The sequence below is a fragment of the Trichechus manatus genome, unplaced genomic scaffold (assembly GCF_000243295.1).
Source record: "Trichechus manatus latirostris isolate Lorelei unplaced genomic scaffold, TriManLat1.0 scaffold00305, whole genome shotgun sequence".
Lineage (NCBI taxonomy): Eukaryota > Metazoa > Chordata > Mammalia > Sirenia > Trichechidae > Trichechus > Trichechus manatus.
Genome location: NW_004444241.1, coordinates 198,413 through 207,296, shown reverse-complemented (window position 1 = coordinate 207,296; position 8,884 = coordinate 198,413). Strand labels below are relative to the sequence as shown.

The 8,884-nt window shown below is 39.4% G+C and overlaps 1 pseudogene; it reads left to right on the top strand.

The window, feature by feature from the left end:
* Positions 1-1,280: 1,280 nt before the first annotated feature.
* On the top strand, positions 1,281-2,236 carry LOC101342391 (methyltransferase-like protein 9 pseudogene; annotated as a pseudogene).
* Positions 2,237-8,884: the final 6,648 nt, after the last annotated feature.

The window sequence follows — 8,884 nt, the reverse complement described above, 5'->3', positions numbered from 1 at the left end:
CTTAAAAAAACAGGATCCATCAATATGCTGTCTACAAGAGACACACCTTGGAAACAAAAACATAAATTTATTAAAAATCTAAGGATGGAAAAAATATATCAAGCAAACAGCCACCAAAAAAGAGCAGAAGTGGCAATACTAATCTCAGATAAAATAGACTTTAAAACAAAATCCACCATAAAAGACAAAGAAGGACACGATATAATGATTAAAGGGATGATCCATCATGAAGCCATAACCATAATAAATATCTACGCACCCAGTGACAGGGCTCCAAAATACGTAAAACAAACTTCAATAGCACTGAAAAGAGAAATTGACAGCTCCACTATGATAGTAGGAGACTTCAACACACCACTCTCAGTAAAGGATAGAACATCTAGAAAGAAACGTAACAAAGATACGGAAGATCTAAAGGCCACAACTAGCCAACTTGAACTCATAGACATATATGCAACACTCCACCCAACAGCTGCAAAGTACGCATTCTTTTCCAATGCACGTGGAACATTCTCCAGAATAGACCACATCTTAGGCTACAGAGCAATCCTCAACAAGATCCAAAACGTTGAGATAATACAAAGTATCTTCTCTGACCACAACACCATCAAGGTAGAAATTAACAATAAGAAGAGCAAGGAAAAAAAATCAATTACATGGAAACTGAATAATATCCTGCTTATAAACCACTGGGTAATAGAAGAAATCAGAGATGGAAATCAAAAAATTCTTAGAATCAAATGAGAATGAAAACACATCATGCCAAAACCTTCGGGACACAGCAAAGGCAGTGATCAGAGGTCAATTTATAGCAATAGATGCACACATCAAAAAACAAGAAAGGGACAAAATCGAAACATTAGCTACACAACTCGAACAGATAGAAGGAAAACAGCAAAAGAAGCCTACAGCTACCAGAAGAAAGGAAATAATAAAGATCAGAGCAGAAATAAATGAAATAGAGAATAGAAAAACAATAGAAAGAATCAACAAAACCTAAAGTTGGTTCTTTGAAAGGATGAACAAAATTGACAAACCACTGGCCAAACTGACAAAAGGAGAGGATGTAAATAACTCAAAGAAGAAATGAAACAGAGGACATTACAGTAGACCCAACTGAAATAAAAAGGATCTAACAGGGTATTATGAAAAACTATACTCCAAAAATTTTGAAAACCGGCCCCCCTGCCTCGGCCCTGGTGGGGCTAGATGGGCAAGTTGAGCCCTATGGCTCGAGCCCGGGCAGCGGCGGTGATCGGAGTGAGTGGCTGCGGCCCCCAATGAGACTGTTCGCGGGCTGGCTGTGCCTGAGCCTGGCATCCGTGTGGCTGGCGCGGAGGATGTGGACGCTGCAGAGTCTGCTCATCTGCTCCCTGTACGTGAACATGACGAGTGGCCCAGGCGGGCCGGCAGCAGCCGCGGGCGGCAGGAAGAAGAACCACCAGTGGTATGTGCGCAATAGAGAGAAATTATGCAAATAACTCCAGGCTGTCTTTGTCCAGAGTTACCTCAATCACGGAACACAGATCTTCTTAAACAACAGCATTGAGAAATCGGGCTGGCTATTTATCCAGTTATATCATTCCTTTGTGTCATCTGTTTTTAGCCTGTTTATGTCTAGAACATCTATCAATGGGTTGCTAGGAAGAGGATCAATGTTTGTGTTTTCACCAGATCAATTTCAGAGACTGCTTAAAATTAATCCAGACTGGAAAACCCATAGACTTCTTGATTTAGGTGCTGGAGATGGAGAAGTCACAAAAGTCATGAGCCCTCATTTTGAAGAAATTTATGCCACTGAGCTGTCTGAAACTATGATCTGGCAGTTTCAGAAAAAAAAATACAGAGTGCTTGGTATAAATGAATGGCAGAATACAGGGTTCCAGTATGATGTCATCAGCTGCTTGAATTTGCTGGACTGCTGTGATCAGCCCCTGACTTTGTTAAAAGATATCAGAAGTGTCTTGGAGCCAACTAGAGGCAGGATCATCCTTGCCCTTGTCCTGCCCTTCCATCCCTATGTGGAAAACATAGGTGGCAAGCGGGAGAAACCATCAGAAATTTTGGAAATCAAGGGACAGAATTGGGAAGAACAAGTGAATAGTCTGTTGGAAGTTTTCAGAAAAGCTGGCTTTGTTATCGAAGCTTTCACCAGACTTCCGTATCTGTGTGAGGCGACATGTACAATGACTACTATGTTCTGGATGATGCTGTCTTTGTTCTCAAACCAGTATAAACACATGAAGTCTGCCCCAAGAATGCATCCTCCAGAAGAGGGTCTGTGTTCGCGATTATGTGACGGGGAGGGCCTTTGGGGACTGCCGTTCTAAGTATCATGTAGGAATTTAAAAAGCCAAAATACTAATTATTTCTTTGTAGTGTGTAAAAGGAATGTTTTTTCAAAAACAAAGACCCAACTCTTTGAGGATTTTTATCAGCTCTTTACTCAGTAATGCAGGTCACACTCCAATCATGATGGAAGATACTTTCTATACTTAATTGCAGTGGGGACTCATTCCCAGACAAAGCAATAGTCATGACTTCACTTGGAACCACTACATGGATTGTTTTCAGTAAAATGAAGACTGGCAATAAAGCTGTCCCTTCAATTCCAAATATTGGTTATGAGGTATTGCCACTGATATTCTTCCATGTTTAGAAATTCTTTCTATCTTACATTATTCAAGAAAATGTTTTTAATCGTGCTAATAAACTTTTTTGAGATAAAAAAAATTTTTGAAAACCTAGAAGAAATGAACAAATTTCTGGAGACACATAACATACCCAAACTATCACAAATTGATGTTGAAAATCTGAACAGACTCATAACAAGAGAAGAGATTGAAAAGGTAATAAAAAAAAAAGCCCTGGTCCAGATGGCTTAACTGGAGATTTCTACCAAATATTCAGAGAAGAGCTTACACCAGTACTACTCAAATTATTTCAGAACATACAAAAGGAAGGAATACTTCCAAATTCATTCTGTGAAGCCAGCATAACCCTGATACCAAAACCAAGCAAAGACACCACAAAAGAAGAAAATTACAGACCAGTATCTCTCATGAATACAGATAGAAAAATTCTCAACAAAATTCTAGCCAATAAAATTCAGCATCATATCAAAAAAATAATACACTACGACCAAGTAGGATTCATACCAGGTATGCAAGGATGGTTCAACATTAGAAAATCAGTCAATGTAATCCACCACATAAGTGAAATAAAGGCAAAGAATCACATGATCATCTCAATCAATGCAGAAAAGGCATTTGACAAAGTCCAACACCCATTCCTGATAAAAACTCTCAATAAAATAGGTATAGAAGAGAAATTCCTCACCATAATAAAGGGTATCTATACAAAACCAACAGCCAACATCATTCTTAATGGAGAGAGGCTGAAAACATTCCCCTTGAGAACAGGAACAAGACAAAGATGTCCTTTATCACCACTCCTACTTAACATTGTGCTGGAGGTTCTAGCTGGAGCAATAAAGCAAGAAAAAGAAATAAAGGGCCTCCAAATTGGTAATGAAGAAGTTAAACTGTCCCTCTTCACGGATGATATGATACTATACATTGAAAACCCTAAAGACTCCACGAGAAATCTACTGGAACTAATAGAAAGATTCAGCAGAGTAGCAGGATACAAGATAAACGTACAAAAATCAGTTGGATTTCTACACACCAACAAAGAGAATGACAAAAGGAAATCAGGTAAACAATACCATTTATAATAGCCCCTTAAAAAATAAAATACTTGGGAATAAATCTAACCAGGGATGTAAAAGACCTATACAAAGAAAACTACAAAACATTACTGCAAAGAAACCCAAAGGGATCTACGTAAATGGAAAAACACACCATGCTCATGGATAGGTGGATTCAACATTGTGAAAATGACAATTCCAACCCAAATACCAACAACATTCTTTAAAGAGATGGAAAAAATAATCATTAACTTTATATGGAAAAGGAAGAGGCCCTGGATAAATAAAGCATTAATGAAGAAGAAGAACAAAGAAGGAGGACTTTTGCACTACCTGACCTCAGAAACTACTATACAGCTACGTTAGTCAAAACAGCCTGGTACTGGTACAATGACAGATACATTGACCAATGGAACAGAATCAAGAACCCAGATGTATAATCCATCCACCTACAGTCACCTGGTCTGCCACAAGTTCCCAAAGTTCATCAACTGGGGAAAAGACAGTCTTTTTAACAAATGGTGCTGGCAAAATTGGATGTCCATCTGCAAAAAAATGAAACAGGACCATACCTCACACCATACACAAAAACTAATTCAAAATGGATCAAAGACCCAAATATAAAACCAAAAATTATAAAGATCATAGAAGAAAAAATAAGGAGACCCTAATATACGGCATTAACAGGATACAAACCATAACTAACAACATACAAACTCCAGAAGACAAGCTAGATAACTGGGATCTTCTAAAAATTAAACACTTACATGCTCTTCAAAAGACTTCACCAAAAGAATAAAAAGAGAACCTACAGACTGGGGAAAAAAATTTGGCTATTACAAATCCAACAAAGGTCTAATCTCTAAAATCTACAGGAAAATCCAACACCTCTACAACAAAAAGACAAATAATCCATTTAAAAAATGGGCAAAGGAAATGAACAGACACTTCACCAAAGAAGATATTCAAGCAGCTAACAGACACATAAGGACATGCTTGTGATAACTAGCCATTAAAGAAATGCAAATCAAAACCACAATGAGATACCATCTCACCTTGGCATTACTCACATGAACCAAAACAACAGAAAATAGCAAATGTTAGAGAGGCTTCAGGGAGATTGGAACTCTTATGCACTGCTGGTGGGAATGCAAAATGGTACAACCATTTTGGAAAACGATATGACACTACCTTAGAAAGCTATAAATAGAAATACCATATATTCTCTGGGAATATACCCTAGGGAAATAAGAGCCGTCACACGAGTAGACATATGCACACCCATGTTCATTGCAGCATTGTTCACAATAGCAAAAAATGGAAACAACATAGATGCTTATCAACCAATGAATGATAAACTATGGTACATACACACAATGGAGTACTATGCAAAGGGAAAGAACAATGATGAATCTGCGAAGCATCTCACAACATGGATGAATCTGGAGGACATTATGCTGAGTGAAATAAGTCAATCACGAAAGGACAAATATTGTATGAGACCACTACCATAAAAATTCATGAAAAGTTTTACACGTGAAAAGAAACAATCTTTGATGGTTACGAGGGAGGGGAGGGGTAGGGGTGGAAAAACACTAAGTAGACAATAGATGAGTGGTAACTTTGGTAAAAGGTAAGACAGTACACAATACTGGGGAAGCCAGCACAACTTGTTCAGCGTAAGGTCATGGAAGCTCCATGGACAAATCCAAACTCCTTTAGGGACCTAATTACAGGACTGATGGCTGTGGGGACCGTGGTCTCAGGGAACAACTAGCTCAATTGGCATAACATATTTTATAAAGAAAATGTTCTACTTCCTACTTTGGTGAGTAGCGTCTGGGGTCTTAAGAGCTCCACTGGTCCCACCCCACCTGGAGCAAGGGAGAATGAAGAAAACCAAAGACACAAGGGAAAGATTAGTCCAAGGACTAATGGACCACAACTACCATGGCCTCCACCAGATTGAGACCAGTACAACTAGATGGCGGTGCCCGGCTACCACCACTGACTGCTCTGACAGTGATCACAATAGAGGTTCCCAGACAGAGCTGGAGAAAAATGCAGAACAAAATTCTAACTCAAAAAAAAAAAAAAAAAAAGGCCAGACTTACTGGCCTGACAGAGACTGGAGAAACCCTGAGAGTACGGCCCCCAGACACACTTTTAGCCCAGTAATGAAGTCACTCCAGAGGTTCACCTTTTAGCTAAAGATTAGACAGACCCATAGGACACAATGAGACTAAGGGGGCACACCAGCCCAGGGGCAAGGACTAGAAGGCAAGAGGGGACAGAAAAGCTGGTTATAGGGAACCCAAGGTTGAGAAGGGAGACATGTCATGGGGTTGTTAACCAAAGTCACAAAATAATGTATGTACTGTTAAATTAGAAACTAGTTTGTTCTGTAAACCTTCATCTAAAGTTTAATTAAAGAAAAAAAAAGGAAGATCTTTCCATCCAACAAAATTGATAGCCGTGGATACTGACCTGTACCCAACCCCTTTCTTCTCCCATGGTGACCCTTCTCAGTATCTCAGTGGCTCTTCTAAGCCTAGAAAAGTGTGTAACGAGGGACTATCTTCACAGAGTTGAGATTTATACAAAGTCCAGCATCACTTTGCTTTGTCTCTATACCAAATGGAAGCATCCTCCAATCTTTGTTTCTGGAATGGGTTAGTTAGTTGATTGAGTAGTTGATTAGTTCACAAATTGGAGAGATTAAAAAAAAGTGAGAGATTTGTCTATAGGCAAAATCTGGAAGAAGGAAGAAAAAATCTGATACGGGCTTATACATTTGAGGAAGTGAACGTCTTCTAGAAATTTTCTTTGCATTTACACACATATAGGTAAGTATAGAATATTTAGATTTGTGTGTGTGTGTGTGTGTGTGTATACACATTGTTCTGCAACTTGTTACACTTCAGTGTATATAAATCTAACTCACTCTTTTCGAGAGTTGCATAGTATTCCACAGAATGAATATTACTGTAGTTTAGCAGTTCTTAAAAGTGTGGTCTGGGGACCACTGGGGGACGTTGTTTAGGGGATCCGCAAGGTCAAAGTTATTTTCATAATAAAACTAGGATATTATTTGCCTTTTTCACCTTCACTCTCTCACAAGTATACAATGGAGTTTTCCAGAGGTTACATGACATGTTAATTGGATCATCATTCTGACAGGTAATGGAATGCATATTTGTGTATTCTTTTGTTTTCTAGAATTTTCTAAGGAAGTAGATTTAGGGCATAAATATGTGCATTTTCAGAGATTAACTTGGCTTGTTCTTGGACTTCTGTGCTCTTACTAGCTTTCTTCAGTTATACCTGCTATAATCTCCATTTTAAATCCTCAGGTTTATCTTGCGCCTATGCATAAACACAAGAAGTAAATAAATGTTATCTTGTTTGGCAATGATATTTTTAAACTTTTTGGAAAACTTTTGTAAATTTTAATTTTTTTAACTTAATAATATTTTATTCTAATGTATGACAATTAATTTGTTTACTTATATTTGAGGATTTATCATTGGCTTTAGAAAGAGAAATTAGAAGACTTGCTTTCTCAACCCACAGCTGCACTATCTACATCTAAAATTACTGAAGAAGATAAAACATAGTTCTCTGACTGGTGGAAGAAAGGAATCTACTGCAAAGAAACTAGGCAAAACGAAATGTTGTTAGGTGCCGTCGAGTCAATTCCAACCCATAGCGACCCTACAGGACAGAGTAGAACTGCACAATAGGGTTTCCAAGGAGCAGCTGGTGGATTTGAACTGCGGACCTTTTGGTTAGCTGCCAAGCTCTTAATCACTACGCCACCAGGGCTCCAGGCAAAACTAAATAAGAAATAAAAATATGATGAAAGCTATATTCCGCCTTGGTTATACAGATAATAATAATTTACCTTTTTATGCCTTATGTAAAAGAACATTGTGAATAGTAATTATAGGGCTAGTTCAGTTGCAGAATCATTTTGAGACCAATCATTCAGAGTTTAAAGAAAAAGAAACTGAGTATTTTAACTTGGATATGATGAATTCTTCAAGGTCAAAGATGGTACTAAGCTTCTTTGTACACATTTCTTTGCGCACAAGGTTAGAGATAAGAAATACAAGAACATCTTTTTAATTAAGGAGAAGCATTCTAAATCAAGGGTGGTTCCTGGTTATCATCCAGTGGCTCCAATTTGTAGATGAGGGAGAAATGCAGGGTCACATGCCTGACACTGGATGCAGGTAAGTCAGGAAGTACCTGAGTGTGTCTCGCAAAAGGCCATGCTATATGGGACCCACTCTGCCAAGGCCTGAAGAATCGGATTCAGTAATGTTGGCACAGGCCAGCAGAACACACTTGACCGAAGGAGAGCATCAAAACTCTCAGGGCTTCAGTCTCCTCCTCTGTAAAATGGAGGTGATGATACCACCCATGACTATTGCAATGGTTTAGTCAGGCACTATCTGTGAAGCACTGGCAGCATGCCTTCTAGAACATACTAGGCATTCATCAGATAGTAATTCCCTTTTCCACCTTTCTAGCCCCACATTACCTTTCTGGCCCCAATACTTCTGAAGCCACCCCACATCAGAGTCAGGAGAAGGCCCAGTTCCAGACTCACTTGCATGCCACATCCTGGCTCTCATAACCCCCAGACTGCAGGAAATGACTGAATGATGCAGTCTTTCAGCCCCACAAGAGATCAGAAAAGGGAATCTGGTGCCATCGCTCCCTCCCACCCCAACTTCACTGGGTGCTTTGCCAGAGCTTTCTCAGATTCCCGTCACTCAGCTCCTGACCCAAGGAAAATTACCCAGAAAGCAGGCTCCCCATATATCCACCAGTGCCCCGGCCACCCTCCCACAGGCAAAAAGCTTCAACATCCCCATCCAGGAGACTACCCCCTAAATGAGGGTCTATCAGTCCCTATCTACCCATAAGGCTTCACCAAGTGAGTACAGGTCAGGCTCCTGGAAGTTACAGGGCAGTTAATGGAAATATTGATGCACCCAAGGCTGCCTAACAAGTACCTTACCCTATCCCCTTCTTCCCTGCTGATACAATCTCCCTGTCAATCCTAGCTATTGACTCAACAAATTGTTGTCAAGTCATAAATCATTTTGCCAAGAATCAGTAAAAGATTATCTACACGACAACATACAGAACATTCCCAAGACTCTG